At 43.2% G+C, this 12600-nt stretch overlaps 1 protein-coding gene across 2 annotated transcripts in view; it reads left to right on the forward strand.

Annotated features, from left to right (window-relative positions):
* The window catches only part of DAAM2 (dishevelled associated activator of morphogenesis 2), a 388390-nt gene that overhangs the window by 20336 nt on the left and 355454 nt on the right, over window positions 1–12600 (forward strand). For both annotated transcript variants that reach the window (XM_054978243.1, XM_054978250.1), the window contains exons 2-3: window positions 3537–3589; window positions 6650–6733. The gene's annotated coding sequence lies outside the window, so the exon portion shown is untranslated. The remainder of the gene's footprint in view (window positions 1–3536; window positions 3590–6649; window positions 6734–12600) is intronic.

Raw genomic sequence — 12600 nt, forward strand, 5'->3', positions numbered from 1 at the left:
AGTGATATAAAATAAATATGTAGAAGCAGATAAAATTTATGATTTAGTAAAATAGTGATCTGGTTTAGCCTTCTAAAAGCTGTAAATGCTCATCTCATTTTAAACAAGTTCATCATGCTATGTTGGTTAACTGAAACTAATGAGTTATAGCAGGATAAGGTATCCTAATAAACTCCTCATAATTTCAGGACATTCAAAAGTGCAGGTAAAAGGCTTAGAAGGACTTTTCCAAAATTCCATATCAAAGTGAAAGAATTGAGATGATAAAGAAAATGTACTTTTCTGGACTTCCCAAAGGAATTTGGTTCCAGTTTTGACTGAGTTTCAAGCTGTTTCCCATCTGTTTTCTATTTGTTTGAGCACCTTCATCATCCATCTCAAGAAGTTGTCCATAACTGTTTGTGTCAACTTCTTTGTAGCCAAACACACAGTGTGCAGGCTGTTTCTCTTAAGATCCTTGGAATTTACATAACCCCCAATTGTAGCAATGTGAAATATGGCTCTGGTTACAATAGCAAGGGGTTTAGGGAATGCAGGGAGAGATTTTAACTGCAAAAGCAAAACAAAACCCCTTCATACTGTTCATTTTTGACAGCCATGTGAGGACTGTCCTCTAGTTTTCAGCTATAAATAAACCACTGCTGTCATAGGAATATAGAAAATAATTTACATTCCGCCTCTTCCTCACAGTTTTTCTAAAAGATATCCTCTTTTTTAAAAGGCAAGATGAATGTTCCTTAAACAAAATGGGTCAAAAGGATGCAGCAAGCAGACAACTTAGATGTCAGTTCTTCCCATTCCAGGGAGGTAGAGTACAATGCTTGTAAACAATGATGCAAAACTTTTTTTTCACTCAGGGATGTATGCTACTACTGGTAAAGCAGCATCTAAAGGCTGTACAGGAAAGGTAGTGTGCCCCTATCTGATAACCCTTCCCCATTTTATAAAACTCCTAACATGATTGCTCTGGTTCATCTCACCATAACCCAGCTAGCTGGCCTTGCAGAGGCTAGCACAGCAGTCTATATATAGGGCATATTGGTACTTTAAGTTGGCAATTTTTCACTATTGTATATCTTTCAGTGATTGGAATAGTCCTGACACTAGATATATAGAGATATAAATATAGATATATGTTTAAAAGGAACAGAAATGTTCTAGTAAGGCTTCCATCTCTTCACTGGAGTTGTTGGGAAGGAAGCAGTTGAGAACATGAAACTGAACTGTAAGTAGGGGTCATGGCTTCAGCAGTAGGGAAAATGGACGCCTGAGGAGAAAGCTCCAATCCTCCTTAATCCCTGAACCTCATTAATTAACAACCTATCTGTTATGTATTTGGACTGTTGGAGTCACTGTAGTTTTGGGGGCGGAGCCACAAGTTCTCCTCAGAGCTGAGAGAGCCACTGAAGAGACAGTTACAGCCAGTTAGAGATAACTGCAATTGTTGTTCCCTGTTACTAGTTATTTGTTAAATAAATGTTGATTGTTTGAAGCACTGCAGTTGCCTTCTAATCTCAATACATATTACTGGTGACAAGGATGGGATGCTGAGGCCTGGCAACTGCAGAGTGACTGGCTGCGTTGAAGGGCAAGCAGAATTTGAGGCCTGGTAACTGCAGAGTGACAGGCTGAAGGGAAGAGGAAACCATGGCCACTCAGGGCCACATAGAGGAATTCGAACCTGTTTGCCCAGGGAAGTGGGAAAACTATTCTGCGCGGCTAAACTTTTACCTGCTGGCTAATGAAATTACAGAGCCCGCCAAGAAGAGAGCAGTGTTCCTGAATGTATGTGGATGTAGCACTTATGCCCTGGCACAGGCTCTCCTAGTGCCTGTGCAGTTGGCAACTGTTTCTTATGAGGAAATTGTGGCTGCATTGGAGGAACATTTTGCACTGAAACTGTCCGAAATAGTGAGGCGGCATGCATTCTACATACAGAGCCATGGCCCCACTGAAGGCATAGCCTCATATGTTGTGGTGCTGAGACAGCTGGCACAACATTGCGAGTTTACAAACCTGGAGGAAATGTTCTGTGACAGGTTGGTGTGTGATCTGTGAGACGATGCCTTGCAGTGGCAGCTGTTAGCGAAGAAGGACCTCACTTTCTGAATTGCATTAGAGAAAACACTGGTATCCAAAGCTGCTGACGCAAGCACACAGGAGGTGCAGAGGGGCAGGAGCCCTCAGCACCCTCAACAATTGGAGAGTGTGAGTTCCAACCCCCAGGCTGGAGATGTTTTGAGGATTCAGAAGGAGGAACCAAACCTCCAACTGGGTGCCAGACAGAAGCAAGGAAGACGTGTCTGAGTTGTGGGGGACAACATGATGGGCAGTCATGCTGTTTCAGGGGGGCACAATGCCACTCCTGCAAACGTTGGGGACACATCGCATGAGTGTGCAGAGTGAGAGGGTGTCAGGACCCGCCACAACCCATGGGCAGGAGAAAGCAACAGGATCATTGAATGATGTATAGCATGAACATACCTGACACTGGGGCAGAGTCCATCATCCAACAGATACAGCCCCCAGTGCATCACAAGCTGACGGTGAGTGTATGGATCTAAAATGTCCCATGTGCGATGGAAGTTGATTCCAGGTTGGCCTTTTCCATCATTTCGTGGAAGACCTATAAGGCCTTGTGTCCTGGAGGCGGTCCTGAGCTGGAACATTTCTTCACCCAGCTTACCAGTTCCCAGGGAAACAAGGTTCCAGTTCAGGGAATCAGCATATCCTCAGTAGAGTATCAAGATTTTAATGGGTTTTTATGCCTAGTGGTAGCTCATGGTCGTTGCACCACCCTATTGTGATTGGACTGGTTTGATAAGTTAGGTATATATGTCGCAGGAATAAACAAGTGCAAATGTTAGTTTTTGACCAGATCTGCAAATAGTTCAAATCTGTTTTTGATGGAGAACTCGGCCTACATACCGGGACCCCAATTTAGCTAGCCCTGGACTCCACGGTGGCTCGTATCGGATTGAAACCACTTATGCTCTGAAGCCTAAAATCAATGCTGAACTGGATCGTTTGATTAACCAAGGAATTCTAGAGCCAGTTCCTCACACTCAATGGGAGATCCCTTTTGTGACCCAGATTAAGGCAAATGGAAACATCCACATTTGTGCAGATTATACGTGCACCATTAACAAGGCCCTGCAACAACATGCATTTCCAGTCCCCGTAGTCAGCCACCTCTTAGTGTCACTGCCTGGGGGGAAAGTTTTTTGCAAAGATGAACCTGGCCCAGGCATATCAACAGTTGCCAGTGGATGATAGCTGTAGTGGCTGTAGTGTGGACTCCTTATATGTCTGCAGACTGTAGCAGTCTGTAGCCACCCACCTTGGAAAGATTGATGAAGCTCTTGCTGATTTAACTAAGAGTGGCAATATTGACCAAATGGTATGTATGGGGACTATGCAGAAATTTTGCTATTTAACACTTGATATCTCCTATTGGTTTCAGTTGGGATTATGTGATTTTGTTAATTATTTGACTATTTGACTTTGGAATATCCTTTGTATTCTTTGTATTTCAGAAGCTACAGTATAACAGAATATTTTCAAATTGCTACTAATAGATGTTGGCACGGTAAGAAGTTTTGGATTTTATTTAATTCATATTTTCATTCTGATGTAATATTTAGATTCTGATGTGATATTGTTATTTAGTTTTTACATATTGTATTTTGTTATAGAATTACCTTTTGTAATTTGGTAACATTTAATGATTGAAGATCATTACATATGAGGAAGTGAATGTAGTCGGTTGAAGAATCCTGCACACTTTACCTGTTGAAGGAATTCAGGAACAGGATTTTTACCGGAAGCCTGTTGTATTTGTAATTCTATTTGGCTGTGTCATTAATTGTTTATATCAGACTGTTGTCAAACACTACAATTTCGTTTGTTTAACTGGCATAGACACCTCATTATAATATTTAAGTATATTCTTGTAGTTACGTTTTACTACCACACGGTGGCTCTGTTGTGTTGGTTGGGTGGATGATGAAACAGTTGACGCCCAGACCATAGTGATGCACTGGAGGGGGGGGGCATTTAAGGTGAAATGTGTCCAGTTCGGAATGAGTGTAGCCCCTGGCATTTTCCAGTCTCATGGAAGATGCTTTAAAGGATCTTGCAGGGGACGATGTACTCATTGTGGCTTAATCCAAGTTGGAACTGGTAGAGTGGCTATGTGAGGTCCACCATCAGTTTGCTGTTGCAGGGCTGAAAATCAAGCATGAGAAATGTGTTTTTGGGGCTCCTCTGAGTTCTTGGGGTACATTATTGATGCATGTGGACTCCATACAACACGGCTAAGGTTAAGGTCATCCACAACGTGCTGACACCACAGTCAAAGCAGGAACTACAGGCGTTCCTGGGCCTTTTGAATTTTTACCACTCCTTTTTACCACGCAAAGTGGCCATAGTGGAACCCTTTCACCATTTACTGGACAAGCAGGCTGTGTGGCACTGGGGCCGTGGCCATGACCAGGCATTCTGAGCTGTCAAATGACTGCTGTCATCAGACAGTGTACTGGTGCACTTCCACAAGTTGAAATCCTTAATCTTGGCATGCAACGCGTCACCCTATGGTGTCAGTGTAGTTTTGAATCACCGCCTACTGGATGGCCAGGAGGCCCCGATTGTTTTTTACTCAAGAACTTTGTCTTCTGCTGAATGGAACAATGCTCAGATCAACAAGGAGGCCCTGGCCATTGTGGCAGGGGTGAAGAAATTCCACGACTATGTTTATGGGTGCCATTTCATAATTGCCATGGATCACAAGCCTCTACTGGGCATATTTGCACCCAACCACCAAACGCTGCAGATCCTATCTCCCTGGGTGCTCCATTGGGTGATTTTCCTCAGCACATATGATTTCACCTTGGTGCATCGGCAAAGCAGATGCAGATGCTTTGAGTTGCCTCCCTCTCCCATCTGCTAGGCTGGACCCTTCCCAGCATACAGGGTCATGCTGTTGGAGTCCTTACAAAAGCCCTCTTTGTACATTGGACATCACTGCTAAGTCTTCCAAGTACCCTGTCCTCTCCCGAGTGCTCAACTGAGTGTGGAGGGGGTGGCCATCAGCTCAGCTGGATGGGGAATTTGCACCATTTGCATCCAGGCAATGCAAGATGTCGCTACACAAAGGTTGTTTGCTGTGGGGCAACAGGGTGGTGGTCCTTACAGCATTGTGAACCAGGGTGCTGCAAGCACTTCATGTCAGGCATCCTGGCATAGTGAGAATGAAGGCATTGGCATAGAGCTACATTTGGTGGCCCAGGATGTACAGTGCCATGGAAGAATGGGTCCAGAGATGTGATGTATGCCAGATGTCGAGACTGTCATTGCCTCAGGCCTCGGTGCAGCTATGGGAGACAATGAAGTCACCATGGTTAAGATTGCACTTTGACTTTGCCAGTCTGTTACAGGGTCACACCTTCCTGATTGTCATAGACTCATATTCGAAGTGGTTGGAGGTTACACCAGTCAGTTCCACAACCTCCCGCACTGTCATACGGGAGCTAAGGAGATTGTTCACAACACATGGACTACCAGACATCATAGTGTCAAACAATGAGGCCCAATTCACATCAGCAGAGTTCTGGTTGTTCCAGGCGAACGGGTTGATACAGCATGTTACATCTGCCCTGTTCCACCCATCAACAAATGGGCAAGCTGAACAGATGGTGAGAATGACCAAAGATTCCCTCACTCAGATTATCGATGGTGAGTGGAACCAACAGTTGGCAAGTTCTCACTTAATGCAACATATCACCCCTTGTACAATGACAGGAATGAGCCCGGCCGAGCTCTTGATGCATCATAGGTTGCCAACACTGTTGGACCAGCTGCACCCCGATTTGATGGAGGAGCGGTCTATATGGGATGGAGAAGCATGGGGGGCACCTCACTTATTCTCGCCATTGGACCTAGTATACATCCATAACTATGGGATTGGTCACGCATGGATCCCCACTGAGGTCATGCAGGCAACGGGGCTGGTATCATACAGTGTAGAACCTCCTGATGGCCAGGAGTTATGCTGGCACATGAATGAGGAACTGCTGGCACATGAACGAATGAGGAGGTGATTGCCCAGACCAACCCTTTCCGATGCCAATACCAACAATGAGTGCTATCACTCAGGGGCCACAGTAGAATCAAGGGACTCAGAAGGGTCTGCATGACCAGAGAAACAATGGGATCATGCTGGACTCAGGGAGTGAACTGGAGGGTGTAGGTCCGCATGAGCAAAACCTAGGGGCATCAGACACCCTGGCCCAGGGACCATGTTGGTCGTAGCATGTCAGATTCCAACTGAGATACCTGCTGGACCATTATGACTAAGGGGGTAGGGGTGTTATGTATTTGGACTGTTGGAGCCACTGTGATTTTGGGGGCGGAGCCACAAGTTCTCCTCAGAGCTGAGGGATCCAGTGAAGAGATAGTTACAGCCAATTAGAGATAGCTGCAGTCATTATTCCCTGTTACTGGTTATTTGTTAAATAAATGTTGACTGAAGCACTACAGTTGCCTTCCAGTCTCAATACATATTATTAATGACTTTTCATTTGCAAATAATGCGCACAAACAAGCATCTGACAAACCTAAATTGAATCCTAAACCTTCTAAACAATTACAGGACTACTTTTTGCCGTCATGGACATCCAAAAATGAAGATGGGAAAGAGGAAGAAGAAAACAAACTGGCAACTGAGGAAAATGAGGTAGGCCTGAAGACTATTCCCCCATCTCAGCGCTAGCCTCATTATTAACAAATATTGAACAAAGATTTCTAGAAAACTTGTCTGCCCTTATTAAACCTTTAATTGATCAATTCACTGACTTTAAAATCTCCCTGAATACTGTTACTCAAAAAGCAGACTGTGCATTAGAATTAGGAATGACCGTACAAGAAGATCTCCGCACACTTCAAAAAGAAAATGACTGCCTTCAAGATAGAATAATGAATTTAGAGTGATTGGCACAGCAGACAAATTTAAACTTCAGGGGCTTTGATGAACAACTGACTGTCATGGTTGTTGTGGGTTTTCCGGGCTGTATTGCCGTGGTCTTGGCATTGTAGTTCCTGACGTTTCGCCAGCAGCTGTGGCTGGCATCTTCAGAGGTGTAGCACCAAAAGACAGAGATCTCTCAGTGTCACAGTGTGGAAAAGATGTAGGTCATTTGTATCTACTCAGGAGGGGTGGGGTTGAGCTGAGTCATCCTGTAAGAGTTTCCCAGGGTGTGGAATGCTAATGGCGGGAGGCTTCACTGTATCCTGAGGAGGTTCTTTTGCATATGGATTGGTACTTGATGTGCTAATCTTCTCTGCAGGGCTATTGTCAAGGATAGAATGTTTTGTTAGCCTGGTGTTTTTCAGAACTGGCAACCATGCTCGGTTCATTCTTAAGGTTTCTTCTTTCCTGTTGAAGTTTTGCTTGTGCTTGTGAATTTCAATGGCTTCCCTGTGCAGTCTGACAAAGTAGTTGGAAGTGTTGTCCAGTATTTTGGTGTCCTGGAATAAGATACTGTGCCCTGTTTGAGTTAGGCTATGTTCAGCCACTGCTGATTTTTCAGGTTGTCCAAGTCTGCAGTGTCTTTCATGTTCTTTTATTCTTGTCTGGATGCTACGCTTTGTGGTCCCGATGTAAACTTGTCCACAGCTGCAGGGTATACGGTATACTCCTGCAGAGGTTAGGGGGTCTCTGCTGTCTTTTGCTGATCGTAGCATCTGTTGTATTTTTTGGGTGGGTCTGAATACTGCTTGAAGGTTATGCTTTTTCATAAGCTTTCCCATCTGATCAGTAATTCCTTTGATATATGGCAAAAACACTTTTCCTGTGGGAGACTGTTTTTCTTTGGTTGTTTGCTTCATCCTGGGTTTGATTGCTCTTCGGATTTCATTTCTGGAGTAGCCATTTGCCTGAAGTGCGTGGTTTAGATGATTCATTTCCTCATTGAGAAAGTGCGGCTCACATATCCGTCTTGCACGATCCACTAATGTTTTCATTATGCCTCTTTTCTGTCGGTGATGGTGATTGGAGTTTTTGTGTAGGTACCGATCAGTGTGAGTTGGTTTCCTGTAGACCTTGTGACCTAACTGAAAGTTTGCTTTGCGGATGACCCAGGTATCCAGGAATGGGAGTTTTCCCTCGATTTCTTTCTCCATGGTGAATTGTATGTTCAGGTGGATGTTGTTGAGATGATTCAAAAACCCCATCAATTCTTCCTCCCCATGGCTCCAAATGATAAATGTATCATCCACAAACCGGAACCATACACTAGGTTTGTGGGGTGCTGATTCTAGAGCTGTTTTTTCAAAATGTTCCATGTAGAAGTTTGCTATAACTGGGCTGAGTGGGCTCCCCATGGCCACCCCATCCATCTGTTCATAGAATTCGTTGTCCCATTGGAAGTAACTGGTTGTCAGGCAATGGTGGAATAAGGCTGTTACATCCTCTGGGAAAATCTGATTAATAAGTGCAATGGTGTCTTTTACTGGAACCTTGGTAAACAGGGATACAACATCAAAACTGACAAGTATGTCTTGTGGATTGAGTTTCAGAGAACTGATTTTGTTGATGAAATCTGCTGAATCTTTGATGTAAGACGAGGTTTTCCCGATGTGGTCCTGCAGGAGATCTGCCAGATGTCTAGCTAATTCATATGTCGGTGAACCAATGGCACTCACAATGGGTCGGAGTGGGACTGAATCCTTATGTATTTTGGGGAGTCCATATAGTCTAGGTGGCTGTGCTTCAGTCTTGCATAGTTTTCTGTGCGTGTCGGGATGTAGTGAGGAATTCTTGATCAGCGCATTTGTTAGCCTGGTGATTTTGCAAGTGGGATCTCGTTTTAGTTTTTTGTAGGTGGAGGGGTCCAGGAGTTCCTTAATCTTCTTTTTGTATTCCTCTGTTTTCATGATCACTGTAGCATTACCTTTATCAGCTGGTAGAATGATGATGTCTGGATCTGCATTGAGGGTCTTGATGGCATTTCTCTCCTTGCGTGTGATATTGCTGGTGGGAAGCTTTGCCTTTCGTAGAATCCTGGCTGTCTCTCCTCTTATTTCCTCAGCTTCCTCTTCAGGTAGATGACGAATGGCAGCTTCTACATTTGCAATGATGTCTTCCACAGGAATTCTGGTGGGGGTGACTGCAAAGTTTCCTCCCTTTGCCAAGATGGAGGTTTCTTCTGGTGAGAGTTGACGGTCTGTCAGATTGATGACAATGCGTGCATTGTCGAGCATGGGGCTTGTCTGTCTTTTTTCCTGTAGTTTGTTAAACTTCTGCTTCTGTCTGGATGTGTGGTTGGTAAAAACTTGTTCCATCTTCCTGTAGGTGAGATTATCAACCTTGTCCCAATCCTGACTTCTCATTTTATGGCTGGTGTTGATATGCAAGCAAAATAGCTCCTTGTCTGTGGCAGCAAGTTCTCTGCGGGTAGTGTGGATTCTCTCACGTAAGAGGGCCTGTTCTAGACAGTCATAAATGCGGTTCGCCTGTGTGGTTTTGAAGATTCTTTTAGTTGTGAGAAAAGATGGAATAGTTCTTGTGTCCCTGCAGCGTAGAAGAAAGGTTAAAGAACAGAGTAGATGTGCTTTCTTGTTCCGAAGTGTTTCCAATCTCCGGGTCTGTTGGAATGTTTCCTCCCCGTAGAGGTGTTCGATGTATTGTCGAAGGCTTTCACGGCCGGAGAACGATGGTTGTTGTGGGTTTTCCGGGCTGTATTGCCGTGGTCTTGGCATTGTAGTTCCTGACGTTTCGCCAGCAGCTGTGGCTGGCATCTTCAGAGGTGTAATGAAAACAGAAAAGAGGCATAATGAAAACATTAGTGGATCGTGCAAGACGGATATGTGAGCCGCACTTTCTCAATGAGGAAATGAATCATCTAAACCACGCACTTCAGGCAAATGGCTACTCCAGAAATGAAATCCGAAGAGCAATCAAACCCAGGATGAAGCAAACAACCAAAGAAAAACAGTCTCCCACAGGAAAAGTGTTTTTGCCATATATTAAAGGAATTACTGATCAGATGGGAAAGCTTATGAAAAAGCATAACCTTCAAGCAGTATTCAGACCCACCCGAAAAATACAACAGATGCTACGATCAGCAAAAGACAGCAGAGACCCCCTAACCTCTGCAGGAGTATACCGTATACCCTGCAGCTGTGGACAAGTTTACATCGGGACCACAAAGCGTAGCATCCAGACAAGAATAAAAGAACATGAAAGACACTGCAGACTTGGACAACCTGAAAAATCAGCAGTGGCTGAACATAGCCTAACTCAAACAGGGCACAGTATCTTATTCCAGGACACCAAAATACTGGACAACACTTCCAACTACTTTGTCAGACTGCACAGGGAAGCCATTGAAATTCACAAGCACAAGCAAAACTTCAACAGGAAAGAAGAAACCTTAAGAATGAACCGAGCATGGTTGCCAGTTCTGAAAAACACCAGGCTAACAAAACATTCTATCCTTGACAATAGCCCTGCAGAGAAGATTAGCACATCAAGTACCAATCCATATGCAAAAGAACCTCCTCAGGATACAGTGAAGCCTCCCGCCATTAGCATTCCACACCCTGGGAAACTCTTACAGGATGACTCAGCTCAACCCCACCCCTCCTGAGTAGATACAAATGACCTACATCTTTTCCACACTGTGACACTGAGAGATCTCTGTCTTTTGGTGCTACACCTCTGAAGATGCCAGCCACAGCTGCTGGCGAAACGTCAGGAACTACAATGCCAAGACCACGGCAATACAGCCCGGAAAACCCACAACAACCATCGTTCTCCGGCCGTGAAAGCCTTCGACAATACAACTGACTGTCAGTATGGACTTTCAATCTTCTTTGCAAATTGGGTGGAACACAAGCTACAATTAGAAGACAGAGTGGCCCCCTTAATAACTAAAGCTTTTCGTCTGGGACCCATATATCAGCCAAAGCGGAGAGGTCCCAGAGACATTCTAGCAATCTTCCCTGACATGAGAACACAAAAGAAAATATTAGAAAAGGCCAGGTCCTGAGGCTCATTTTACTTTAAAGGCAAACAGATCTTGGTATTTCCTAACCTTCCCCTGCAGGTCTTATACAGGTAGAGAGAGTTAAAAACCATCACAGAGGCACTGAGACAAGTACATATAGAATATAAGTGGAAAAACCTAACGAAGCTGCAAGGAAGATACAAGGACAAATTCTACTATGTGATAGATCAAGACACAGGTCTTGCATTACTGCAAAATATTTATGTCAACTTACTCTCAGGTCTCATCAAAACTTCTCAGAAAAGAAAGATGACGCAACCTCTAACCCCTGCAAAGGGTAGTAAAATACCCATCCATCATGTCTGACTGCTCCATTTCTTCATAACATGGTTAAACACTCATTATCACTCATTTCTAGTTGCTTTTAAGTTTCCACTAAAGTAGTTGTGGTCAAGATTAGTATCGTTCATTTTACCTTGCTGTTTGAGGTTTAGGGAGGGGAGGGGAGAGAGTTTATCTAGTTTTGCTTCCCTGTTTATTTACAGCCCTTTCATATTGGAGTTAACTCTGGTAACCTGGGTAGAATCTCTTTCTCCTGAGGTTGTAGAGGGCTGTTTTAGTTGTTTGCATCTTTAATCTGTCTGGCCTCTTTATTTCCTAATTGGTTTACTGTATATCAGATCAAGCAATAAGCAAAGTATTTATGTTTAACACAACAGGAGGTGGGTGGGGGTGGGATTGAACTCTAAGTGTTGTAACTTTAAGTGTTATTTTTACTGTTTCAAAAAAAAGAGGAGTCCTCAGAGGAAAGGTACAACACTGAGAGGCGTTCTGCTACTTCTATAAAATTAACTTTGTGTAAGTTCTGTTCATATTTATCCAGTCTTAGATATAGTAATACTTATTTAATTATTAGAAGTATCACATAAATATTCAAATCACATTTATCTTGCTGTAGTTAAGTTAGTAACTTTAGCAATAAAAGGAAATCAGGTATTACACTTATTGATTAATTTTGCTATTTAGTTTTCTAGAGGAGAAGGGTTGATGATTGTACAAGCTGTTTTGGTTTAATCTAAGTAACGTTATATTGTTTCAAGTGTAACTTCTTATTAACAATCATAATCTATAAGCTTGCAATTGGGGTGTGAAACAACTTAACGTTATTTTAGCTGCAACCACATGGCTTAACATTGTATTAACAAAGCTCTAAGCTCCTCTTTCAACTTACTGATATAAAACAAGAATCTCATATTATAATTTTTATAATAAAAAAAGTACTGGGATAGTACTTCTCATTGACCTCAGCTCAGCTACCCTAAAGAGACTTAATTTTTTCACTGTGTGCCCTCAGAACCATTTACCACTGAACAGACCAATAGTGTAATTTTCTTGTGATCCTCTCTGAGTTCTTACTTTTAATTGTACACAAATCAGAGTGAGTAGATCTATTCCACATCAGAAATGTATTCCAAGTTGAATATAACTTCTTTTAATGTACGAGGTTTTAACAACGTAATTAAAAAGAAACAAATGCTATCAAACTTATCCAAATTGCAATCATATATCATACTACTCCAGGAAACCTGCTTGT

Source organism: Eublepharis macularius, chromosome 1 (genome assembly GCF_028583425.1).
Source record: "Eublepharis macularius isolate TG4126 chromosome 1, MPM_Emac_v1.0, whole genome shotgun sequence".
Taxonomy (NCBI): Eukaryota; Metazoa; Chordata; class Lepidosauria; order Squamata; family Eublepharidae; genus Eublepharis; species Eublepharis macularius.